Here is a 26,589-nt window from a genome sequence, read left to right on the forward strand (position 1 = left end):
TACCTAATAAAAGTACCTCCTGCACTGCTGGTAGTGCACAAATTACTTTTTTCATTCATTAACAGTCAGGTCTTTCACTGGATTTTGAACTTCTTTGTTGTAAAAAACTCTCAAAATTAGTCATTCCTGAGTATTTACACTGCAGGCTTCTCTTTAGTTTCCAAACTTTACAGCATAATTGTTCTTACCAAAAGGGAGGAATTTAGAAAGCAATATGCAGGAAAGTCAAAATAACTACAGCACAAGCTTCGCACGGCCACCTAAGAACCATATTTAAGGGACTGTATGCTGCTATGCTGCCACAGCACTGAATTAATAGATCCACAGATTCATTAATAACAGCAAAAACCTTACTTTTCACTTGCAGATGCCCCAGAATGCTACGAAGCAGGGTGGCACCACTGCCCCAGCTTTAAAGATGGGGAAGAGGAGAGGACATGGTGCTGAGGAGCTGTCCTGTCCTCGTCCCAGACCTCCTCCTGCTGCACGCACTAAGCTCGGTGCTGCTGTATGGGGCCTCATCTCTTCTCACCACCCCAAATGCCTCACCGTGAGCCAGCTTGCCAAGGCAAGCACTGTTTCCTCTATGGCCATTTTTAATATTTGCCTTTTGAAGGCTGGTGCCAAGCTCGGTAACAGCCTACAGGAAATAACGGATGGAAAAAGCAGCACAGGAGCAAGCCCATAAAAGGTTTATCAGCCTCAGTCTCCCCCCTGAGGCTCTGAGGGAAGCCCCAGGACCATGGCTCCTTGTCTGGGGGTTGTGGAGAGACACTGACTTCCCCTGGCACTGAATTTGCCTATCCCCATGAGTGGGGCCATTGTCAAAGCCAAGCCTATTGCCAAGAGCTCCTGCTCCATGGGCACAAGGTCTGGAGATGCTCAGATGGCTGCCACTTCTCTCCCCATCCCAGGATGGGATACATAAGGAGAAAGGTGCCCAAAATATAACCCCAGGAGCCTATGAAAGTTCCCCCAGGGCAGCCCTGCTGCTCACTGGAAGATGTGCTCTCCTAAGGAATAACCACATAATGTGCTCTGACAAACACCACGTGTTGGATCAATATCTGTTCTGCTCCTCAACTTGGTATTGCCAGGGTTTTATTTACCTAAAGCCTCAGAGTTTTCAGCTGAAGAGCGGATTACTCAGTTTACACTATGCAGCCAGGTAGAACAAAGATTTGCAGATTTGCCACTCAATCTAAATACACAAGGAAATGGAAAAAAAAAACAAAACCAACAAGCACACACACACAAAAAAAACCCCACACCACTATCAACAACGAAATCCAGATCAGTAATATTCTCAGCATTTGGGATTTGCTTTTCTTTTGAAGCTGCATCTGAACGCAGACTAAAAACGTAATCTTCCCAGATCCAGGCTACAGGATTTTAATCTGGATTTCTGGCTGATTACAATTAAAATCTGACTGCACACGAGTATTTTATTTAAAAGAATGATTGGCCTAATGATATTCAACTGCAGCATGGCCTCCAGATTGGAGCTGGTCACATGTATAAAGTACGGGGAAGAGCTTAGTTACCCAAGATCACAAAGGGAGTTAATAGAGCTGGGATACACATTCAACATCTTTTTCATTCTCCATCCTTTGTTCTACCCATTAGTATACACCGACTCCCTTTGGTAAGATCCTTTGTATTTCCAACTTATCAGGGTCTCATAAATGAAAGTCATGTGCTTTTATCTACTCATTCCCTTTAATAAGTGTCACAAACATTCTGTGTGATTGATTAACTGGTAACAAGAAAGAGACAAAGTAGGAATATGCATATTAGCATATTTTTCTTTGCTCAAAGAAACACATATTATATGTACACAGCACTTATAATATATTAAGCTGCCAAAAGTGTTAAACAAAGAGGAACTGAATTACAGTACAAAACACGGTGACAAGGCCAAATTCATCCTTGGTGTAACTCACTGATATCAGCGGAGGTAAAGCAGAGCTGAAATAGGCTCACTACGTGTACACGAAACACACCAGTAAGCACAAAGGGATATTCATAGGTTCTGCAGCCAGAAGGGACCGTTGTGATCGTATCTTCTGACTTCCTGCATAAACATGGGCTAGAAAATGTTACCCATTTCCCCATTACGCACACAGGTGATCGACCAAAAGATTTCATCCCTTTCATGCTGTCAGGGGAACTGCTTTGGTCCCACTCTGGGAGGATGCTGAGCACCACCCAGAGGAGCTGAGCACCCTCCATGCCCCCCTGACAGCAGTGGGAATTTTTGCTCAATCAGTTTATGCTGCATTTGTCCCTGCAGAGTCTGGAGGTAGAAGAGGAAAAGCCTTACTGAGACCAGTTTGTGAGAATTTCCACTTTGAGGTTTCTTGCCTGAAACACAAATGTGCTGTTCCTCCCTAGAGTGGTGGTAGAGGTTAACTGAGGCTGAGACTGAGTCTCCTGCTGGGTAGCTCCGAGGATGCATTCACATGTTCAGGCAGGAAGGACTCCTTCATGAAGAGCTAGATAATGAACCTGGCAGTGTGAACTTCACATTGCCATAGGAAGAAACACTTTGATCCCAAGGAATAATTGATATATGGCAGTCAGGGAAAAGGCGTGTGCTACCTAATAATGCAGAGGGCAGAGCAGCCACAACACAGAGGTCTCTGGGACAAGCACAGCTCATGGCAACCTCTGTCCAGGGAAAAACTTCACACTCAGCAGAGACACAAGCCCCCTCCCCTTCTCTCTTTAGGTAGAAAATTCATACTATCAGTTTTTCTTTACCCAAAGAAAAGACCTGCAACCAGGAAGGTGCAGAGGGAGGGGAAGAGATGGAGCCCACAGCTCCTGCTTCTCCTGGCATTCTCTGAGCACCGTTTCACCCCGAGCATCGAGGCCGTGGCTCGGCTCTGCTGGGGGTTCATTGCTCCACTGTCGCACCAGCCAGCCCCATGGAAGGAAGTAGGTGAAATGCACTTGTTTGGTGTGTGTACGAAGGAGCAGATTCTGCTCAACTGCATTTACTGGTATGCTACCTTCATAGGTGTGCCTGTCTCATGAGGAACCTGTGCATTTCTTTAACACGTTTCTGTTTGTGTAACTCACCTAACATGTTAGGTATTTCATCAGCTGCTAACAGAGCTCCTTGCTCTCTGTTAGACAACCCCCTCCATCATATCAAGGATGTGATTGCTTCCTGGGATTTGCAGTGATGCCCAGGTCGTGCATTCCTACAGCCCCTACCATACAAGGACCTCACACGTTTCATATTATTGATGAATTAAGTTCTGTAGAGCCCTGAGAGGTGAGTATTACAATGGGAAGTTGAGTCACAGATCAGATTTAGTGATGTTTTTATGCTTTGCAAAGCTAGAGCAAGAGCTAGAACCTCATCGTGCATCTCTGAAGACTTTGCTTGAATCAGATGATCAATCTTTGTCACGTACAGCACTACCCTGGGTAATCCCCACTCTACTGTTTTAAGCAGCTGAAGAGCAAGGCAGTCTTTCCCCTTACACTGCAGTTTATAATTACTAAGTACTGCACAAGCACAAGTAGATTCATAAAATCTATGTGCTTCCTGGCACATCCTACTCCTTCTGTCTCCTGAACCCTGACGCTGAGCCCCTGACTGTGCTAAGCCTGAGAAGATCTCCAGAATAACTGTGCTGTACTGTCCCAGGTCTGGTGTTTTCACTCAAAGCCAGTCTTTCAGAGGGACACGCACATTTGCAAGATTATCTTTTGGCTTCTGGTGGCAGAAATCAGAAGCAGATTATTTGAATTGAGGAGCATCTACCATTTTAGCTCCAGGCCAGGTGGACGATGATGACCTAAAAGGATATATTTAGCAGTGAACACTTCAGACTGCAGTGCATATGCGTATCCAGTTACTAACTGTTAATCATGTCTCCTTCCCCCAGATTGGCCAACCAAAAGGACACCTGGCAATTCTGGAACATTCCTATTAGATTACTAATATCAATATTAAGTGAAAGAGCTTGAAGAATGTCACATTAGTTTCTGATGGCTCCCTTCCGCCATACTTCTGGCCAGCAAGCCTTGGCAGATGTGACTCCGTTCTGTCCAAATGCAATTCAGTGTTTAAGAATGTGCTCACTTTCCTGGGACCATCTGTTTACTTTTCTGCTGAAGGAACTCCAGCCTCTTTGGCAACCTCATTGTATTGTACTCAATAAATCCTGACGTGCAGCAAATTTTTTTGGCAGATCTTGAATCTGAATGCCATCCAAATTGTTCATTATTGATATTAAAACCGATTTGTGCATCACCAACCATTAAAGGAATGTACTAAATATCTCCATGAATGAGAAACCACGTAGTCCATCAGAATACATTTATCAACAGTAATGCTAAAATGAAAGAACAGTTTTATGGCTTTTCCTGATATTGCAAAACCACACCTCTAAGAGTTGTTACTTCTTTCCTTTCCAGCAGGACCCAAAATGTACAAAGAGCTCATGTACAAATTAAGTCAGAAGAGAGGTTTCTGCCCCAAAGGGCCGAGGTGCTCCTTGATACATTCCAACATAGGCAGCGTGGAGAGGGAAGGCAGGACCTTGCATCTGCTCCCAGCTCAGCCACAAATCCACTGTCTAATTTCCTCTTCAGGTCATCTAGACTGTAGGATCTTCAATGCATCCTTAGCCTTGTTAACACTTTGTGTGAAAGTCCAGTGCTCCAACGTCTGTACTCTGATGTCCAGAATGGATAACCCTTAACATGACAAAGTACAATGAGGCTTTCCACATATCTGTGAATATCTACAAAAATAATGATGTGTGTTTTCTGTATTTCTAGAGTGTATACCCACATCATCTTTAATTAAAATTGAATAATTCTATAGATAAGGAAATTGGTGTAAAATTAAGTTCACCAGATTCATTTCTAAAGACCCATTTCTGTGGAGTTTTGCATAAATAGTGTAGGATTATTGGGCTCCAGTTGTTGGAGGGCATGTTGATTGTCAGCAGAGTCTTTCACATGAACTTGCAGAAGCTTTGGAAAAATCCAGTCACTGGAGCTCCCATAAAGAAACAGAGTTCATATTTTATTAAAAAAGCAATACAGCTAATACTCAGCCAAAGTAGCAATTTATCCTGATACACCACACAAAGAATGAAATTTTGCTATCTTTCCTTTCTATTTTCTGCTCTAGTAACTATTAAAAATTCTGACCTGAAGTATTTGCTATGTGGTATGTTGGACATCAGTGATAAAAAGCAGATATCTGACTACTTTTGCATTAGCACTTACATTGTTCATTCCTCCATCAGTAGTTGAATTAAAAAAAAAAAAAAAAAAAAAAAAAGTTGGCTTTCAGAAAGAGCATCATCATTTTGCTATCATTTTGCTTCCTTTTTAAAACTTCTTTGAAACAGGTGGCTCTCAAAGGTCTTGTTCCTAAACAAGAGATTGTCCTTCCCAACAGTGTGAGCATGCAGGCTCAACAGCATGCTAAACTTTTGAACTTTTCCTATATATTCTCCAGACGCGCTTGCAGATTCCTCCCCAGTTAATTTAATGCTGGTGAAAGACTGCAGACTGATAGCTCTGGAGACTGAAGTCTGTTGTTACATGCAGGTAATTATTCAGGAGGATAAATGCTTCCTCCCACCTCCCCGTCGCTGTGACTCCAGCACCGAGAGCAGCCAGCTGCAGGCTGGGACAGGAGCTCTGCCCCTGCACCCGCTCCCAAATCGGCCTCATTGCACATTTTGGTGCCAGCCAGGGGACTATGGGGGAGTTTAGGATGTGGACATCTCTCCACTAGAAATTGGAAGGAGGCTGCAAACATGCATAGATCTCTCTGTTAGCAAATTCCTCTTACAGGAGGCACGCTGCAGTTTCAGCAAGCAGCCTTCCAGTCCCAAGTCAGAGCACAAGGGCTTTAGGGAAACGTGTTAACACCACCACGATGTGTGACCAGGGAGCTATACTTTCACTCCTTCCCTCTGCTGCTTTGCTCCTGCTGTCAGGAGCCCCGACACAGGGCAGGCTGTGCGGCGGTGTATGGGAAAGTGCTCAGCTGGCTTTGAGCTCCGTGCTTTTCCTTATCAACACCAGTGGTTTTTATCCTCGCCGTTCCTCTGGTTTGTCTCACTTTCATCCAGCTGCTCGCCCTGTTAAATGAACAGATGATCGCTCCAGATATTTCAGTTGGGATTAAAAAAAAACATTGATATCCTGCTTTTTGCTGCTAAATCCTCTCCTCTCTGCATGGCCAGTTCACCCCCGTAGAGGCTGGCACAACACTCAGTCAATGGTTTCTTCTTTCCTCTGCACATGCATGTGAGAACATCTTCTTGGGCCTTCTCATGCTCATTGCAAGCATGAATCTCTACAAATCAGTGCAGTGGGAACATAGCTGAAAATTGGAATTGATCAATTAATAACTAGGTAAATTAATTAATCAATTAATCAATTAATCAATTAATCCTTAGGTAATCAATTAATCAATTAATACTTAGGTAAATGTACATCTTTAAGGTGAGGTTTGGCTGCTGTTCATTCATTGCTGCGTGCAGTCTCCTGATGTTACACAAAGAGCTTGGTACTCCTTTGCATATTATGGGAATCTACTACATGAACTGGCAACTTTCCTATCCATCCTGTTCTGTCACTGTCTTCATTAGTATGCTCATATAACCCAGGGCTGTTTAATTGGCTGAGAGGACAACCTTGTGGGTGTCAGGAAATCAGTGTTTTATTTCGCATGTGATGCTGGATAATGGATTCTCCACAGCTTTGGATTTCCATATGTAAATCTGAGATACTAATTCCTAACCTGTTCCTGGAATTTGTGAAGCCTGATGGATGGGGAGTTACACCTAATTACACAGAAGTGTATGGATGAAGATAAGGGGCTTGCTCTGATTCGCACTATTTCAACATGATCTTCTCCCAAACTGCTTCTGCTAAAAGGCCAGCATGGTTGGTAACATCCACAGTCCCAGGTATAGTATCTTTGCAAGTCACTACATAATGCTGTGATAGATAATTCTGACAGCCAGCTCCCACAGGAAATAACAGCGATCACAAATCCGAGCACCTTCCGCTAAAAGTACAAGATGTACTTCTGAACTTGCCTCCTCAGTCATAAAGGCTCAGCAGCATGTACACTAGAAACAGAAACAAAGCCTTTCCAAATAAAACACACCACGCTGCTTACACAGGGGAGGACAGCACAAAGAAAGCATCCGAGAGATGTTAGTCATCTCTTTTAATACACTGCTCTTTAGTACATCAATACTCTGAGATGTGAATGGTACAAGAAATGACACAGCCTTACAAGAGCATGCAAGGCTCGGGGCACATGCTGATGACTAGCTGTGCTGCATTTCTTTGTAAAAATGGAGTCAATAAACACTTGATGCCTTGCAAAGACTGCGGTGCTCATTTCTCTGGAGCAAAGCTGCGGCTGCAACATGCACCAGGTGGTCTGAACAGCACTGCAGTTCAATAGCACCTTCTATCTGCAAGATCCTGTTAGTTAGCTGCTCTACTCTCTCTAGTGAAACATAATAATGGAATAGAAAACAGATGACTTTTTGCCTGTAGGACATGAAAATAATTGATTTAGGACTATAATTTCTAACGGCAGAGCTGTGCAAGTCCCTCAAACGCCCTCGAAGCTGGCAGTGTATTCCAGTGGAAGGATGACTGTGACAGTGCTTGCCCTTATGCTGCCTTTCTTCACCAAATGTCCTCTGCTGGCTGGTGTTACAGAGACAATACTGGGGTACACGAACCTTTGGTACGCAGGGCCATGACAAGTATTATTATTTGACAGGTGTAACACATTTCCTTCACTGGGAGACCTAAAGCTTAGGAGTAGAGTATGCAGTGTAAATGCCCACTAACAAAGGAACTAAATACAAGGGATAGCTGGAGGCATTTTCAGGATGGTCTCTCTTTCCTGTGAGAAGTGTTTCCAATGTACCAGTTGAAAACATTTACAAGGTAAGAATACCATCAGGGACAGGACTGACCTCCTGCTCTTTTATTTCAAAAGGTTTGGATTTATTTTTTTTCTCAAACTGTACTTAATTTACAAATATTTGTAGTGATTCAGATGCTGATGTGGAATAAGACGATCTTACTTCAGAAGTGTTTAATATATTTTCTCAGAAAATAATTGTCACTAGATGAAAACAACATCTGAGTTTGTGATGGCTGCAAGAACTATATGGGCCCTATAAAGCAAAAGTCTTGTCTGCACCTGCTGAAATCTTTGGCTGAAGGTGCCTCTTAAAATACTTACCTACTTCAACGACAGCTTTAGGCAAACAAGTTTTATAAGGTTGGATTTTGACCCTAAAGCACCATGACTATTTTCACTACAGATCTACTGCAACTGGAAGATTATTTGATCAGACCTAAAATGGGATTTAATTAATTCAGCAAATATTGAGTCCAAGAATTACTGTTGCTCAGAAAGTAAATTCCATGGGGTAGGGATTTCATTCCTTCGTGTTAGATACTACACAAAACACATTGAGTATATCAACAGCAAATGGGAATCCAGGCTGTCAGTTACCGAGCAGTGACAGAAATGTTTTATCTGACTATCTGGTCCAATTACATAGTGTGAATACATAGGTAAATATAATTAAGCCTCAATTTTATTGTTAAAAAACAACATAAAATCCATCAAAGAGCATAAAGTGCTCCCAGGTCCCTGTTTTTATTATTCACCCATCACGTTGTGCAAGAGTTTACAAGACCCACTGGCCTTTTAGAAGGGCTTAGTATGGCTTAGACACAGCAGCTTTCACTGCCAATGAGGGAATGATAAGCCCAGCCTTTACAGGCAAACGTGTCTGATTCCCCCATACGAGCAGTCAGATGCCCATTTATAAGCGGGCTGGGTAGGGTGGCCTTTGGCACACGTCAAGAGCAAGAGTTTGTTTTTTCTTGAGCCACACTTCTTCCTCTTATGCGTGCTGCAGTGGCATGCAAAGGCACACCCGCGTGTCAAAAAATGGTCAGCAGATAGCAAGGTATGTGCAGATAAGGCTCTGAGCACACACAATGAGACCAAGAGATGGTTGTAGCTGATGGCAACCTCCATGCGGGGCCTCCAGCATGGGCTGACTGTCCTCCCTTGTCCCTAATCCATGTCCTCAGACCTGCTGGCAGCAGTTCCTTGTGGATACTGCCTTATCTAGGAGCACCAGTCCTTGACTGGGCAGGATGCTGACCCCTCCTGGTCCCAAGCAGTGGGGTGGTGTTTCCACGTCCTGATATTTCCACTGCCTCCACTGCCATGCCACCGTTTAGCAAGGCTCAATCCTGAGCCCAGCTTCCACCATGCCAGCTGATTTCAGCAAAACCACTCGCCTGCAAAATCATGTACCAGAGCAGTGCTTTTGGAAATAAATTCTGCAAGTGCTACCAGAGGGGTCCAGGAGTTGTGCTGCAGTGGAGCGATCCCACGCACATGGTCTGAATTGGTGAAATTCTGATTTCTGTAATAATTTAACAGTTGACAAGGTGGAGCTCTCCTGTGTCAGTGGGATGGAAACCTGGGTCTGCTGAGCTGGGAATGGCCTGTGGAAGGTTTATGTAAATTCAAGATATTAATAATATTGTTATGTGTCAACTTTATCCCTGGAATAGTTTCAAACTGGATATAAAAGTAAACTAAACTGGGAGTAATTCCTTATGTAGGCTTAAAATACGGAGCTAGTCTCCCATTGTTTCTTCCTTTTACTTTTATTAGCCTGGAAAATTAATTACTGCATTTTCTTTCTTTCTTTCTTTCCTCTCTCTCTCTATCTCTCTCTCTGTGTTTTTTTTTTTTTTTTCTTTTGATTGGGCAAAATACAGGAATCAGATTATCAGTATTTTTTCTTGTGTGTCTTTATTTTAACAAGTTACATAAAATCATGGTACAAAAGTTCACGGTAATTAGTCTCTTAATAACAGCTAAGTAGAAATTATAGTAAGCATGCTTTGGTTCTTTCCCTTTTATCAAAAATGATATAATGCTCAGATTTTTATCACAGTGAAATGGTGTGCCATATGTATAATGCTATCAAAAAATAAAACATCACAAAATATTGACATTTTGGGAGCAGAAACGGAATAAGGATTTCAACATTTCAACATGAATCACAGTCTTCACTTTTGAGAAGAAAGTCCAATTCTTATTAATAATTGAAAACCAGGCTGGCTGAGGAAGGCTCTCCTGCTGCAAGCAGAGCATGCTGTGTGCAGATGTAGCTGCACCGGGGAAGTTTTGTCCTGCACGGCCACAGCAATGCCACCGCCTGCCCACCCGTATCCAAATGTTCATGGACAGAGCCATGCCCACAGCTTTTACCGGCACAGCTGCCTTGGTTAGGGATGGCACCTCTGCACAGTCCCAATGTGCAGACGCATCCCTCTCATCAGAAAGAAATTGCATCTTCCTTTAAAAAGGTTGAGGGAAATAATGCTGGGGTCTGGAAACACTGACAAGAGAATTTTTGTTATAAATCCAGCCATTTCCTATGTGCCTAAGAGTTTGTACAACACAGGAAATCTACAAAATTCTTTAAAAATTAAAGTATCCATTTCTGTTTTACATGTACACTTTGCTGATGGACTGACACCAGCAGTGAGGTGCTACAAAATATTCTGGATTAATGGGTGAAGTGGTTGGCAAGACAGAGGAGGCTTTTACCTGACACCAAACCCATGACATGATTGCTACGTTCCCTTTCTGCTATCCTTACCCTTCCCGTTGAGCAAAGTGCTATCACAGAGTTGGCTAAGGCACCTTTCCCTATCCCAAAATCTTAAGGAGCATCCAAAACCCCACAGGCATCCCTGCGGGCTGCTCTCCCACCAGGGGAACCCAGACCAGGGTACCCCTGAACTCAATGAAACTAAAATAAGCTGAAATATCAAGTGCCAAGCTCCTAGCAGCACCATTTTTTTTTAACAACGCTCCACTTGGCAGGTTAAAGAGGGAATAGCATCCTCCGTGAGCTGTGCTTTATGGGGAACAAACGCATTAGCCTGGAGAAGTGCTCCTGACAGGGCTGCAGCGCTATCGCTCTGCGCAGGAAATAGCTTAATCCTATCATAATCTCCCTGCAATTTTCTTCTGTATTTTGATGTATATTGTTCCAAAGATACAATTTTATTTGAAATAGAGTTTATTTCAGACTCAAATGTGTCAAATTTAATTTCAAGAGTTTTTATTGTAGGGGAAAATCTTTTTTTAGTGAGAGATTAGAATTGTAGTAAATAACCAGTGCCGAGATTCTGCTCTGCAAATTTAACTGTTTCCAAGACAGATACAGATCAAGAATTGACATTTATTCCCTCACCACCACCTACACTTAGATTTTCAGATGTTTTTATTCACTATCACCCCTGGACAAACAGCATCAAAACATTGTGTTTGGACAGACCAGTCCCGTGGGGGCCCTGCACTGCGGGAGTGCAGCTTTTCAGAGCGCCTGGGTCAGTTTGGATGGAAATCTCTGCACTGTCACTTCAGAGGGCTCACTCCAGCAGGTGGTTTATGATGCTGAGAAAGTTGTGCTGGAAAAAAAAAAAAAAAAAAAAGTGAAGGATTTTGTTAGCAGAAAGAAAGTTTTATGTGGATCTGTGCCAACAGAGATGAGGTTTATGAGTGCAATACTCTAGTGCACATGAGACATTGTATCAGTGGTGAAAAATTTATTGCAATCATCTCCCTATTTCCATTTCTGCCTTCTTTTTGGTGACATAATAGTGTAAAGAGGAAAGGTCACACCTTAATGCCAAGATGATTCATAACTTTAATACCAGAAGGAACAATTGACCCAAACAATCTTTGGCTAAAGTGTATTTCCAGCAGCACTTTCAACCTCAATCTGAAGTCAAACAAATAGAGAAATATCCACCACCAGGTTATTGTGATGTATTCAGAATCACCTGCCTGAGGAAGCAGGTTGATATCTAGTTGAATGATTCTGAGAAGCCAAAACAGAGCTATCTGAGACCTAAACACAGCTGTCATGCAGCTGCTGCCCACGGACATGGCTCAGTGGCACAGCGGCTTCTCTGCAAACAAGCCTGATAACAGCTTTTGTTGCATGCATCGAACTAATCTGTGAATAAAGTGAAGATATAATGGTTTTCCCAGTTTGCAATACTGACAAAACCACAGATTCACAAAAGGGATGAAACTCAGATCAAGGACAACACAATGGCATTTGCTGCTTTGGAAGAACTGCTATTCTGCAGCCTTCTTGGTGAGCAAAGTGAACCTTACCAACCCACTGCTTTGCCCGCTCTTTCTTGTTGTCCCCAAAAATTGAGAGAGAAGGAACAACGTGGGACTGAGAAATCTGGGCCACCGTTTGAGTCTGAAGTGCAGAATGGGCTCAGACAAGAGGCATGAGGGCAAGAATATGCCACAGACCTACCAGTGGTGGATGGCCTTGGTCCACATGTGGGTGGCTTCAAAGCATTTGTGAGCCAGGACAAAGGTCTGCCTACAGCAAATGGATACTGTCCGGAGGACACTGAGCCAAGCTGTTGCAGAAACTACTGCTTTAAAAAAACAGTAAGTGTCACAGCACGATAAGCACATGCACAGATTGATTTTGGCCAAGAATCAAGAAATATGTACAAACAATGAGCCCAGCTTTTAGTTGTATGGAACACAGAGTTAAAATAGAAGCCCCTGTTTCAATGCTCAGGATAGCAAGGGAAAGCTAATGGCTCTTGAAGTACTTCTGATTGAAGAAAATTTTGGTACAGGGTATGAAAAGAAAAACGAAAAAGGAGAGTAAATGCAAGCAAATGGAGACGTGAGTTGTCCTGGTGTGTGCTCTGTGAAAAAAATACCTGGCAATAAATCAGGGTGAGATATCCAAAAGAAAGCCAGGAATCTTGAAACAGGCAGGAGGATTAACAAAAGGATGGACCAAGGCTCAGGAGTTTTTACTGATCGCATTTTAAGAGGCAGATTGTCTCATACTCTTGTGTCACCACTTAAATCCAATTACATCTGGTAGCAGTAAAAGCTGACAGACACAGCAGGTGTTATCGATGCAGTTTTGGTAAGCAGCCATCCACACATAGACCATCACCGGTACCCAAATGGGCACCTTTGGCAATCTCAACAAAGAACCTGGACGTTGCCTGGATATTGAATTTGAAAGTGTTTTTCCAGCACAGAACGGAGAGGCTTGCTGGAGCCATGGCCTCTCCCCAAGTGCCCAGCTATAGCACCCTAGGCCAATCTACATCTTTTCCCTGAGCGCTCCTTCAGCTTGTTTTTACTCCCACAGAACCAAGCCAGTTCCTCTCTTCCTCCCTTTTTCTTCTCATACGGGAGCTAAATAAAATCCTGTGTGAGTTTTGTAATAAGGATAACATCCTGTGTTTATGTTAGGGTGAAAAAAGGGATGGAGGGGATGGACATTCATCCTTCAGGACGTAAACTGCCAAAATAGACTTGGACTTGAGAAGAAAATCTAGTTTGGATAGAGCTTGCTATAAATTGACCCTTGTGAAGGTTCTTGTACATTCCTTGGAAATGTTTGGTTTTAACCTTTACTCAAAGTGAAATACAGCGCTTTGGTGCCTTGTGGCAGCTTGTCTGCATGGTTTGCATGCAGCAACGTTTTCTGGTTTGCAGTGGAAATATGGATATGCCACAGTCTGGAGTGACACGTCACCAGTCACAGACCACATTGTGGTTTTCCTCTTTCATTGAAGGACTTATTTATTTATTTATTTTTAATTTATAGTCTAAATGTTGCCTCCCAACTTTGTATAGACAATAGCTGAACTAATACACGTCTCCCAGCCCTTCTGTTCATTCTTTTCATTGTGTTACAAACAAAAAATATTTCAAATTATTTTATGACAGCACCATCCTCTCTGTATGACTTGCAGTAACGTCCACCTGAGGAATCCTGAGAACACAGTTCTCCTACCTGTGTCTAGGAAGAAGCAATAATTTTTAATGTCTCTTTTTTTTTCACTCTACCCACTGCTCTGCTGAGCACCCATTGCACAAAGTGTCCGGCTCCCAGCCAGGGAAATGACGCATGCAGAAATGAGCAACTCAGCCCAGGTCCCGTGGGAAGCCTGCAGCAGAGCGAGGAATCAGACCTCTAAAACCAAGTCTTAACTACAAAACTGGCCCCTTTTCCTCTCGGTGAGTTATTAAGCCCCTCCAACGTCTTGAACCTCTATCACAATGGCATTTGCAAAAGAGGATTTTAATGTTTAAACAGTGCTTGAGTTAAAAATATATTGAACATTCCATTTACATTTCGGACAAAGTATATTGAATTTACCATGAAAATATTCCTATAGAGGCAAGATAAAATAAATGAAAAGACAGCTCTCCTTGTATTTCATATTTTTTTTCTGTAGAACTAATATAGGATTAAAGAGGAAAACCTGGTAGCTGCAGGAACAAGTTTGAGCAATCACTTGTCACTTGCAGTTAGCACAAAAATGTATTATAACAAGATATTACTTGTAAAATTTCCGCTATAAATCTTTTATTCATTCCAAGGAATCCCAGTCCAGGCATTTGCCATTCTGCATTGTCAAAAATAATGCCCAGCATAAATGGTGTTCGAGAGACCATGAACATCAGAGATAACAAGGGTACTAACACCTTATGGGCCTTAAAAACCCAGTAGTGGTATTTCTGGCCTCTCATTAAAAGTGAAATAAAAATATTGTTTAAGAATGACTTTTATGCTTAACTATTAAATGCAAGCATCGATTCTTTGCTTATGTTTTTTCCCACTTTTCTTCTTAAAAATTGCTGAGTGGATGTAAACAAGAAAGTAAATTTTTACAGCCCCATTCTGTTGCTGGGCATGAGAATAAACAAATGGTGAAGCAAGCTGGCATCCTAAATGAGAACCAGAAACAAGGAAACACCTTTAAAATACCAACCAGCCTCCAGAGAAGGAAGAAGAAAACTGGGGATGAGTGCTGTGGGGCAAACCGGAGTTTGTCCAGCATGTCCACGGGGGCTGGCAGACCTTTGGCAGTATCTGTGGGTGGAGGAGATGCGCAGGGCTGACCTGTGTATCTGATGGACATGGGATCAGTCCTCATGCAAAGCAGTCATCACAGCATCTTCACACAGTTGTGCTGGCCAAACACCGACCCCTTCACCATCACGTGGCACCCCCTTGTCTTTTTCTGAACATCGCCCAGAAAACGCATCCTGACAGCTTCTGCTTGCAACTGAGGAAACTCTGCTGAGCCTTGCCATTTTCAGATTTCCATATTCAAATCTCAGTAATTTTTTATCAGGGCTTTCCCTTGCTCTCTCTCTGCCTTGTCTTTGCAGCGTGTCTGTCCTTCTGCTGAGCTCTTTCCCTTTTTCTATTCTGTCAGTGAGTGACGTGCCCACACTGCACCTAGCTCAGCAGAACTCCTGACAAAGGCAAGGTCACAAAGTGAATCCTGCCAAAACTCCTGGTACTTATACCCCAACAGGTAAACAAACCATGCACTCACCTCTTTCCTTGTGAGGTTCTCTTCCTGTCCTTCCACCCTGTTTTAATTGTTCCACCAATTCTTTCTTTTCTTCTTAACTCATTCCTCAGCTTTTTTTTTCTTCCATTTCCCTCTTTCCTTTAGCTCCTGAAGCCACATGGGTAAGAAATGTATTTTCTCCCAGCTCACTTACCAGAAGTAGATAAAAACAAAGACAGGTTTCCCAAGCAGAGGAAGACAGGTTTCAGTTTTCTCTTACATCTCCTTGCTTTCATATCGGAAGCACAGGAGATGTTTCCTTCATCTGTAGAAAACAGAGAGCACACTGTGGGGTGAGGAAGGAGACCCTCATGCTTTGGTCTCTGCCAGAGCTACAAGGCATAGACTGAACCAGACTTTCAGCAGACAGCTAAAAAAAGAGCCTCACAGAGGCGTAAGGTAGGAGAGCTGAGAATAGTAACATGCACTTGAATTTTATCAGACCTGGAAGATGGCATCAACATTTTCTCAGCACCAAATCTGGAACTGCTGCATTAACTTACACAAGTTCAGATCCTTGTGAGCCTCATCACATCACCATATGTCCTATGTGTAGCAACAACAACAACAACAAATATATATATATATATATTGCAAATGTTTGAATGAGTATTTTTAATCAGCAGCATGATACCTACCCTCCACTTAGAAAGTGTGCTGCCATGTTCCCAAGAATTATTGTATTAGCTACAGAGCTCACATGAAAGGGAAAATTATAACTGATCAAATTTTAAAGAAACCTCTAAAAATAGCTTGTCTAGAGCCCAAAATGTCACAATGATAAAGTCTAAGATCTCAAGTCCTCCAAGAGCTTAGAGCAAGATTGTGTCCCATTAGGAATTTTGGGCTCTTCCATTAATATCCCTGTGGGAAAACTGCTTCTGACTGCAAAGGCTTGAAAGGTAACAGAGCTGACACACCTCTCTGATCCAAAGAGAAATATTCCTAAACTCCAGTGCAACAGTGCCTGGGAAGCAAGATTTAGCACTAAGCAGATGTTTGTCTACCACAAGATTTCGGTGTGTGCTTGCTTTTCGTTACAGATGACTAGGAATTTGGAGCTGCTCTGAACAGTGGGTGGGCTGCAGATAGCCCTGGCAAAGATGGATTTGCAGACAACACGGGGGATTTGGTTAGAAGTGCACGATAATTATGGTTTATTATCCTGCACTTCAGTTTATCACATCAGCACTATACCATCCATTCGGTGGCCTATTTCGGATGTAAGATGACCTCTAATGTTAAGCAGACACCACTAACATCCACTTTCTTTGCAGTTAGTATAATAAACCACTGGTGATAAACAGTGACCTCATCTTTTGGAGTTAAGTCCTGCAGTGTTCACTAAAACAACAACGAAAAATTACCTCTTGGTAGTCAGTACAAGTTTTGCTTGACTACAGTTTCTTCTAGTTACAGGGTATTTATCAGCAGCAGAAACACAATTTATATTATACAGCCTGTCCTCACTGTTAAAATTTATATCAATCAGCAGAGCCATTAAATCCTACATTTTCCTTCCCCTAATCCACTGTTAGATTAAACGGTTCAATTAATAATAAATATTAGCAGTTTATTAGATTAATAGTTATACCACTACATTAGTGTATGTGGTTGCACAGAGACAGAAATGAGGCAATAGTTTCCCACTAAATCATTTTCAGCCAAGCAGCGTACCATATGTTGTTCTGCTGTACTCGTCTCTTCCTTAGGAAAAACAAAGCCAAAACCTTCGGCTTCACCTGCCACTTCTAGTTATTCAGCCGCGGCCCCGGGACTGAGATGGAAACAAGGAACCAGGCTGTGCTCTGAGCAAAGCCATTGAACTCAGCGGGGCTGCAGGAGGAGAGCCAGCACAGGCTTTGACCCATTTATTTGAGAAAATTACCCCTGGACAACGGGATAATCCTCCCCAATAAGCCTGGCTATGGGCAGGAGGAAGCACCAGATTAGTGAATTTGGTTCTCCTGAAGGGGCTGATGCTTAGCAGCTGGAGAGGCTCTGCTGTCCCACGCTGAAAACACGGGTGCAGTAACATGCCAAAGTGTTGCATCTGTACAAGATCTGTTTTCATCTATAAAACGGATTGCAAAATGTTCTAATTTTATAAGGCAGGGGAAGAATCAGCTAAGGGAGAGTCAGCTACATTGTCCAGGAAACTACTGCTAATGCTAATCTGCTATTTGTCAAGTATCCATATGTGTTATAAATGTATGTACCATTTTGTAAGCACATGGCCCGGCTGGTAGGGGAGTGAGGAAATGACAGTCAGAAGACTGGACTCTGTTCCAGCTTCGTCTGTAGCTGGACACTTTTTTTTTTTTATTTCTTCCAGCTCTCTCAGCCATGTCCTGTGAAGTGTCTTCTCATCGCTGCAGGTTTGTTCTTTCCAGACCTGGCCTTTCCTTCTAATTCCCTGCTTCTTTTGTCTCCTACCTTGGTCAATCCCATCCTGCCTTGTGCCTCAGTTTCCCTCATCTGTAAAAATAGGATAATGATATTTTTCATACTGTGTCTTTGGATGAAAAGTATCTGTAAAGGACATCACCAGGGAGTGACATTTACTTCAGACCATATTCACCTCAAGGACATTTGTGGAGGGGCTGAGGATATGGTTTTGTGGTCTTTCCTGCTCTCAGCTGATGGATAACAGGAAATCTGTCAGGCAACAGAGGAGTTTCATGCAAAACTCCATGAAAACCCAATTCAAATCAACCAGCTTTCCTTAAACTGAAAATTCCCATGGGGAAAAGCTGCCACCCTTTCCTGCAGTTTGAAACGCATTTGATTCACAAGAAGGAGTAGAGCAGAAGGCCTCGCCACCCTGGCTCAGCCGTGATTTCCCTGCTCTCTGGAATCCAGAGACAGTAAAACTGATTTAACCGAGGCTATGTACACTGATGGGTATATTCTGAACTCCCATGGATGTGAATAGCTGGGGGCGCGTGACTATAGTCCCACGCACTGAGATGAGATAATTACAGTTGCACAGTAGTGAAGGCATTGCCAATATCCCATAATTAATTTACAGACAGAGTATTTCCTCCTCCTTTCCCCCCCATTAAGTGTAGAGAAAATAAATGTTCTTAGGAGTTGGCAATTTCTCTTTAGTTTGCATATTCCTCCTAAATATGAACATTATGTTGTTTACTCATCTGTTAATGACAGCTGATTATCAAACCATAAATATACATGTATCTAATGGTTTGTGAACATTAAACATCAGAACGTAATAGATGTGGGTGTATGCAGGAACCCAGCACCAACAATTGCCATTTAGCATGCCAGCGTCCGTAGGGTGCCTGAATCCGGGCACTGTCACTTCCCATGTATAAGAAGAGGGGAACTGATTTTCCCAGCTGCTGTTAAGATTTATTTTATTTTTTAAAGATTTTTTAAGTTTGTTTATTGCCACATGTAAACAGATTGTTTTTTTATTTTGTTTGATCTGCCTCTTCCGCACAGTCTAGTGCTCTTACTGCTCCTGGGTGTCTGAGAGTGTAACTTGATGAACAGAAGAGCTTTTCTTGTCATTGCAAACCTCTTCTCTCATCCTGTCTTTGCTCTTGGTCACCAAATAAAATGAAATAAAATAAAAGGATGCAGTCACTGCTTCAACGTGAACTCTCCCAAGAAGTCAGGGTTTAACGCCAGCAATCCCAAGGCATTATCTGTGTTGCCCAATTTACTCCTTTTCTCTCTCATCTCCAGTTCTCTCCCTCAGCTCTCTTTTCCTGCTAAATGTCCTGCTGTTATCTCAGATCTGTTTTCTCTGGAACAAAGCTGTTTTCCTTCCTCCTAACAGACTTTCTTTGTCAGAGCTGGTAACTCTACGACCCTTCCCACTTAAAGACATGTAACTTCAATGTCACCTTAATCCCAACTCTTCTACTTCCCCTGCACTTTGGCTCTCCCACTTGGTTCTTTTATTTCCTCTTTCCAGTGCTAAATTCACTCTTTTTCTTTCCTTTGGAAACCATGAGCTGTTTTTCTCTTCCTTGCTTTCCTTCCATCCCTCTTCTGCAATCTTGTTTAATTCTTTCTTTATTTATTTTATTTAAGTCAGCATCTCCTGACTGTGCATGTTACTCATACCAACTTCCACTTCCTTGAAGTCCCTCCTGATTTCTTGCCTCTTGCTGCAGAGGTAATTTCATTTTCTTTGGTGTCTTCTGTTGCCTCTCTTCCAGACACATATTCACTCTTCTTTCCTAACTTTCCTAATTGTTTCTCTTGCTCTGTGTGCCATAATTAACTCCATGCTCTCTCCTTGCAGTGCAACCTTAGAAACTAGAGCTGGGCCAGATACAGAGTTTTGGATCTGAGTTATTGACAAAGGTAAGGGAACTATGTGGAGATCCTATGTTTCTGAGATTGGAGAAGAACCCAGGACATAGGAAACTCATCCCTTGGAGCCAGCCTCAGCAATATGTGGTGTACACCCACGCTCAGCTTCAGCAGCCTTCAGTTAGAGGTAGGACTGATGGCACCTTCCCATGCCAAAGACCCTGAGAACAGCAGGATTTATGATAATGCGGATCTGATAGGTCCATGCTCTGCCTAGTTAATATGTTCAAATGGTCTCCTTGTGCAGGAGGGTTTAAATGGGCAAGTCTGAGCTAAGGAGAATTTTACTTTCAAGTCCATACTGCTACCACATTGCAGTGCTGTGTCCCCAGTGGTACTGAGGATGTTGCCGCTATTTTTGATGGAAACAGAATAGTTTGGTCCACTCTTTTTGAACAACCTGCAAGGAATATGGTGAATATGGCGTGTCTCACAAGTAGCTTTTGGAATTAATCAAGTTAGGATGAGGCATATGTGTAATTTGCAAGGCTGTAATTTTTATGCTGTTCCAAGCTACGGAAAACATTTAGCAATATTGATCAAACAAAAGCACTGCTGTGATATAGTTCCAGAATCAACGTATGAAAAATTTCACTTGTCTTTTTAGCAATTATTGATGAAGGGAATAAAACTCCAGGTGAACACAAAGGGCTGGCTGTTTGCATTCCTGCACTGCCAGCACGCCAGATTGGATGGCGAGCAAGTCATTTTGCCTGGAACTAAACCAGCCGAATGCTGACAGATAGGTGTTTGTGCAGTGCAGGCTCGGCAAGGAAAATAAGCTGTCATGGCTTACGCTGACCTGTGCTGTTTGATTACGATATGATGCCTTTCTTCTCCGAAGGAATCAAGGGGGCTTATTCAGGTGCTGCTGGCTCCATGCGTAGGGATGCTGAGCACCAGGGAGCGCAGCATCCTGCATCTGTGGAGCTGATTCCTGGGGAAGGGCTTGACACCCTTCCCAATCTCATTTTTATTGTACAAATCAAGAGAGTTAAATACCTGTAGCTGGATGTTTTAAAAGGGCCGTATAGCTTTATGAACAGCTAATAGCACCAGTGTATATAGACATTAAGACCAGCCATATCTCACGATTCACGAGCAAGAGACATCTCTCCCACACTCAGTAGGGGCAGGGGCTGAGCCCATGGCACCGTGGCACCACGGCAGCTCCCCAGCAGCCGTTTTATTGCCCTCTCCTTCCCAGTCACTCAGCCCCGAGGGACATCATTCACAGCACACTAGTGTAGCATCAGAGGGCAGATCTGGTGTGGTTTTTGAGGAGTTCATCTTCTCATCCACCATCAAAAGGTGTGTCCGAATACAGTGCTATTAAGTCCGTCACCACCTCAAGCCAGGGGAAATAATGAAGAGCTGCTGCTGTTTTGCTTTGAAATGGCTTCCTTTTGATTGGTTCACTTCTACATTTAAAATATAAATAGATCCAACAAGTTTTGACAGATCCAAAGTATTTTGTTTTCAGAATTCTCTCTCTGAAATAAAGTGAACAAAGTGAGAAGTTTTCTGATTTTGTCCCCAAATGAGCAAAGACAAATGTTGAAACCTTCCAGACGTGGATTTTCCACCTTGCATGCAGGTCGGCGAGAGATTACATTTCATTTGGCTTCAGGTAGAGGCCAATCTACTAATTAAATGGCAGACCTGCTTTACTGGAGATAAAAATAAAGCAAGCACTAGTGAGAAAAGGGGAATGGGTACCAAACAAAAGGGAAGGCTAGGAAAGGGATGAAGTCAATAACAGATAAATCCCAGTCCCAACACAAGTACAAGGAAGACAATACTCTGTTGTGCACAGAGAAGCTGAGGTTTATTAGCTGTTGATTAACTCTTGTAAGGAGCAGAAAGATAGTTGAGGAGAATGAAGCAAAATACAAACAATCTCTTCTATTTTCTTGGCAAATTTGATCTTCTCTATTAGGATTATCAGAGAGCTTATTCCCTGGATGTGGGCAGTGAGGCAGATTTCCAATGCCTTTCAATTGCTTTTCTGGCTGAAGCTGGCTATTCTAATGCAACGTGACGGGTAGCCACAAACATAATCCTTACGACCCAGTGGTGCTCGAATGCAGATGCTACTTGCAGACTCGAAAAAGAAGAGCGATGCTCCAAGTTTGCTCAAACTGGGACACTCTCAGTGACGGTTTTTAGGTGGCCTGCAGCCGAAAGCTCCACGTTGCTGCATTCTGAACCTCGGTTACAGGCAGGCTATTCAGACATTTAAAAAACAATTTGTTTCCAAATTATAAAAGATTGCGTATTCTTTTTCTTCAGCTGATTTTACTTTCCAGTATGGGGATTTAGGAATACCCATATTGGATCAGACTGCCGGTTAATCTAATCTGGTATACCTATTCCGGCTGCAGCTAATAGATGATGCTTCAGAGGAAGAAAACAGAAAGAAAACAAAACCACCACAATACATCTAGTTAATTGAACAGTTCTGTACATGGGGAGAAAAATTCCTTCCTGATGTCCACAGGTGATGAGCGTATGCCCTGAAGCATGAGATACGATTACTCTTATCATTATCTTAGCTTGCATAGCAACAAATGTAATTAGTGGTCATAAAATTATCCTGCTGTTTGGGATTATCTGTTTTTTTAAAGCAACAGAGCCAAGCATGTCTCTGAGGTAACTTCATTTGAATAGGATGAATTTGGCCCATAAAGTCTATAATGTATCCTTAAGTACAAACAATAGAAAATAGAAAAGGCAAGAATTGAAAGTACTTGGTTGTGGCCTCCTAAGGCTGCTATTTATCACGTACTCGGGCTGCTTCTTAAGAGGCTTTATTCAAACTTCGTATTAGCAAGATAAGAGGTGAAACAAACTGCTGGGAGCAGTGACAACAAGCAAAGAATAAGATTTCAAGCCAAAACTAAGTAAATACCCCTAAGAGCGTGTTTCGGCAACGGGAAGGCAAGCTCCCTCTCACCTCTCCCCACATCTCAGGAGCACCCAGAGGATGATCAGTCACAGAAAGGGCATTAGCAGGACGGATGTGCAGCCCGAGAACTGTTAGACTGCTGTTTCAAGCCAAAATGCATTGGACAAAAACTAATCCAACAACGAAAGTCACTCTCTGTGTCCATTCAACACAGCAGAGGCCAGACCTCAGAGGCAAGAAGAGCAGAATTGTGCGCCCAGCTCTGGAGGAGTCTCTGTGTTAGCCAGGCTGGGGTCTAAGCTGGCATAGGTAGGTAAATCAGAAACATCTCCTACAGCACTGGGGCCACGCTAAATAAACCTGAAGAGAGGAGACTCTCTGCTGCTTAACAGTGCTGGAAAGAATGAAGAGGACATTTCAGGGACACTGCAGCTTTGGCTTTGATGAATTCAGTCGCAGCTTGAAAGAGCGTAATTAGGCTGGTTCTGCCAGCTGCCTCCTTCAGTAGACTTGCAGCCACAGAGACTGTTGAGTTCAGCCCTGGTTTGGCCCAAAGCTTTTAGCAGGGTTTGAACTGCACTTCTTTTGTAAATGCAGAGAAGTGGGGACACCAGGAAGCAAACTTGCAGGCTTGTGAGACCTTTAAACAGTTGTGCTAGCAGGAGCTGAAATCAGTGTACACAAATCCCTTCCTGCACCCTGGTGAATAGCAATGGATGTGGGGTCTCTGCTCTTGGTATTCTCTTGTATATTATCTGTCCCAGTCCTGCCTCTTGGTGCAATCTGGATGTCCACTGTTATTGCCACTTACGTGTGCTTTCTCCTAGTCCCCTGTAGGCAGGGGGTGATAGTTCCTCTCAGCTGCAGGTGGGATAAGGAGTTCATAGAAGAAATAACTGGCAGAGATCCAATGGTGTTCCCCAATGGGGAATAAGCAGAGGATGCTCCTGGTACCAGTTGCTAAACCGTGTTTCAGTAATGCTGTTCTTGCTGGGCAGCCTGGTGTCTGTGTGGGTCCCCGTGCTTTGCCAGCAACCACTGGGGACACTGCTCCTGCTGCAGGAGAGGTGCCACAGCTGTAATTCTATCCACGCCCAGGCAGCATGTAAAACTTTATAAACCACTTGGCCTCGCCACTGGAAATATTGTAAGAATTGATGGAGCATGCACCAGCACCAGCATCTAAATGACAGACCGACAGACATAAAATAGGTGAGCACTTTTATTGCTCCTTAGAGGATTCACACTTATTTGTCAAGGTTAACTGCATCTTTGATGCAAGACGTTTTTTGTTGTCATTAAATATCTTTCACTACTGTGTCCTTCTGCTTAACGAAGATGCCCTCAAAAGATTGCAGGTAATTTATGCTGTGAGTTGCCTGCTCTCACAGTTTTACCATGAGTCTCTTAGTAGGCTCTTTAGAGACCCAACTCCTAGCCAGGTAAGTATGTGAGAACCTCAGCATTTGTTTTAACAGCAGCCATAAAGTAAGTGGCAAGTCATCACGGCTCTGGATAAAAACATGAAGATGTGACCCAGGTGCGTACTAAACAGCTTGGAAACTGGAAGGCAAAGAAAGCTGAGTGTGTGTATTTACTCACATATCATTATTTCTAGACCAGGTTTGGGAGCCACAGCATAAGATCTGGGAGCATGTAGGGTATGTAGATCAGGATGTGAGGTGCTTGCTGCTCTTGCTGGACTGAACTAGCTGGTGGGAAGATGCTCTGCACCCTAGAGAGCCCTCCAACCTGTTCAGGGTGTCAAAGCCACCTGGGTTTGGATGGGCTCTTCTGCTTGGCATGGGTTAGAGCTGGTCACTCGCCCTCCTTCCCCTCCTGGAGGTGAGGACGGCCACTGTGGCACTTGGCCGGCCTCTGGATCTCGCCCAGAGGCGATGTGCAAGGACTTGGACAGCGACTCGTATGCCCTCCCACTCCTCCTCATGTGCCCAAGCAGGCGTCCTCGCCGTTGGCTATCACCAGGCAACAAAATGTGCATTTCGTGCCACCTGCTTTGCACGTGACGAGCGCCTTACACGCTGGTGGAGACGGCTGTCTTTCAGCGTCAGAGCCTCCTAATTGAGCAACAAATGCTTGTTGCACAAACTATGCCGACAATTTTTGATGGGTAGAAAATACAATATTTAGTCAGGCTGCTGTAAGTTAAAACACAGCAGACAGTAAAAGGATGAAATTATACCCCAACAGACTTTTAAATGAGAAAATAGTCTGTGTTAGGGAACATTATTCATTTAAATAGCAGAAAGCTTATAATTTCAACGAGGCCACAATTTCCATAAAAAGCCTGCATTTGGGATTTTTTTTTTCCCTTTTCCCTCTTGCAGATTGCAGTTAAAATGAATGAACCTTCCTGCTTACAGGGAAATTCATTTTTATTTTACTTTGCCTTTTTCATGTCAATTACAGAACACTTTGTTAAAATGATTACATAATTTTCACAGAAGCTTGGTATTGCAGGCTGGAGGAGATAAACCCACTTAAATGTGACTAATGTACTCTCAAATTCCTGCCCAGAGCAGTTTCTCATCTAGACATCACTCACACCATCTTCCAAAACCCCTGCACAGAATCAGCGCAAATGTCAGAGACAAAAAAGCAGCTTTTCTGCTGAGGGAGGTACCACGTGAACTCTGTTTTTAGGCAGCGAGTCAGAGGTCGCTCACTGCTAAAAACTCTGTATCCTCAGTCCTCATCTCATCACTCGGTCCCTGTCTCGTGATAAGGTTACACTGAATGGTGCTGGCATCCTTCAAGGTTACTGTTCCAGAAAATATTTGCAAATAATTTGACGTGCTGTCAGCTAGCAGGCAGCAGTGAACTCATATAATTCAACATACTAATGTGGGTTTTCACGCCTAAAGCTATAAATAAGCTTGATATTCGAAAGTTTCTGTAATGTTTATTTAATAGCAATATTTTATAAATAAATCTTGATTATTCCATTGCACTCCAGTGAAGATCTTCCAATATAACAGTTGTTTCTAACCCCAGGCCTCTTTTTCTGACCCCTCCTTGCCACCCACGTCTGAGTTAAAGAAATAAAACACTTCCTTCGCAAAACCATTTTCAGGCACAAGGGAATTGTGGCCCCGTCAGCTCTCACCTACCTCCTCCCCTGCAACCTCCTCCTGCGTTCCCCTTCGCTCTGCCCAGATTGCTTTGCTCTCTGCTGGAGACTTTACCTGACTGATGGTTTCACAAGGATACCTGCATAAACTGTTGGAAACTCACCTGGAGGAAGCTCCTTTAGGCTGTGCAGATCCCAAAAGGAGTTGAATCAGCTCCAGCTGGATGCTGCTGGCCAGGTCTCAGGAGTGCCCCTCACTCCTCAGCTGCTTTTTAGGATGCCCTCCCGCTTCCCATGCCATAGGAGCAATGCAAAGCAGATGATGCAGGAGCTCAGCTGTTCCTCACAGGCTCCAGTCCTGCATGGTTTTGCACATTACTTCACTGTCTTCCACCCTTGTAGCTACAGAAGCAAGGCAAAACCCCATGAAGCCCAACTGAGGGGCATTCAAAGTGTGACACTAGGCATCAGTCGAGCCTTTCAGAACTTGGAAAAAGCCAACCCTTTTCTGTAAAACAGCTGCTGGCAATTTTTTCCTCTTTCCATCAGAAAACATAATCAGAAGCTTTCCAATTCAAATGAAGCCTTTAATTGAAGAAGTGCTCACATGGAGCTGCATATGGGTTAGATCACTGCACTACGATGACATTTTGTGTGCTTTTTTAAAAAAAATGACTATGACTTCCAGCATGCTGCCCACAACTCAGTAAAATAATCCTCTACTTGGGAAAAATAGCAATGC

At 43.1% G+C, this 26,589-nt stretch overlaps 1 long non-coding RNA gene across 1 annotated transcript; it reads right to left on the bottom strand.

Moving 5' to 3' along the window:
- Positions 1-11,289: 11,289 nt before the first annotated feature.
- Positions 11,290-15,849, bottom strand: LOC311439978. Its single transcript, XR_014695127.1, has 4 exons — positions 15,722-15,849; positions 15,484-15,609; positions 12,408-12,531; positions 11,290-11,538 (listed from the first exon to the last, which is right to left on the bottom strand). It is a non-coding gene; the product is annotated as an uncharacterized lncRNA (long non-coding RNA).
- Positions 15,850-26,589: the final 10,740 nt, after the last annotated feature.

This window comes from Aythya ferina, assembly GCF_964211825.1.
Source record: "Aythya ferina genome assembly, chromosome: 7".
In the NCBI taxonomy this organism is placed as follows: Eukaryota; Metazoa; Chordata; class Aves; order Anseriformes; family Anatidae; genus Aythya; species Aythya ferina.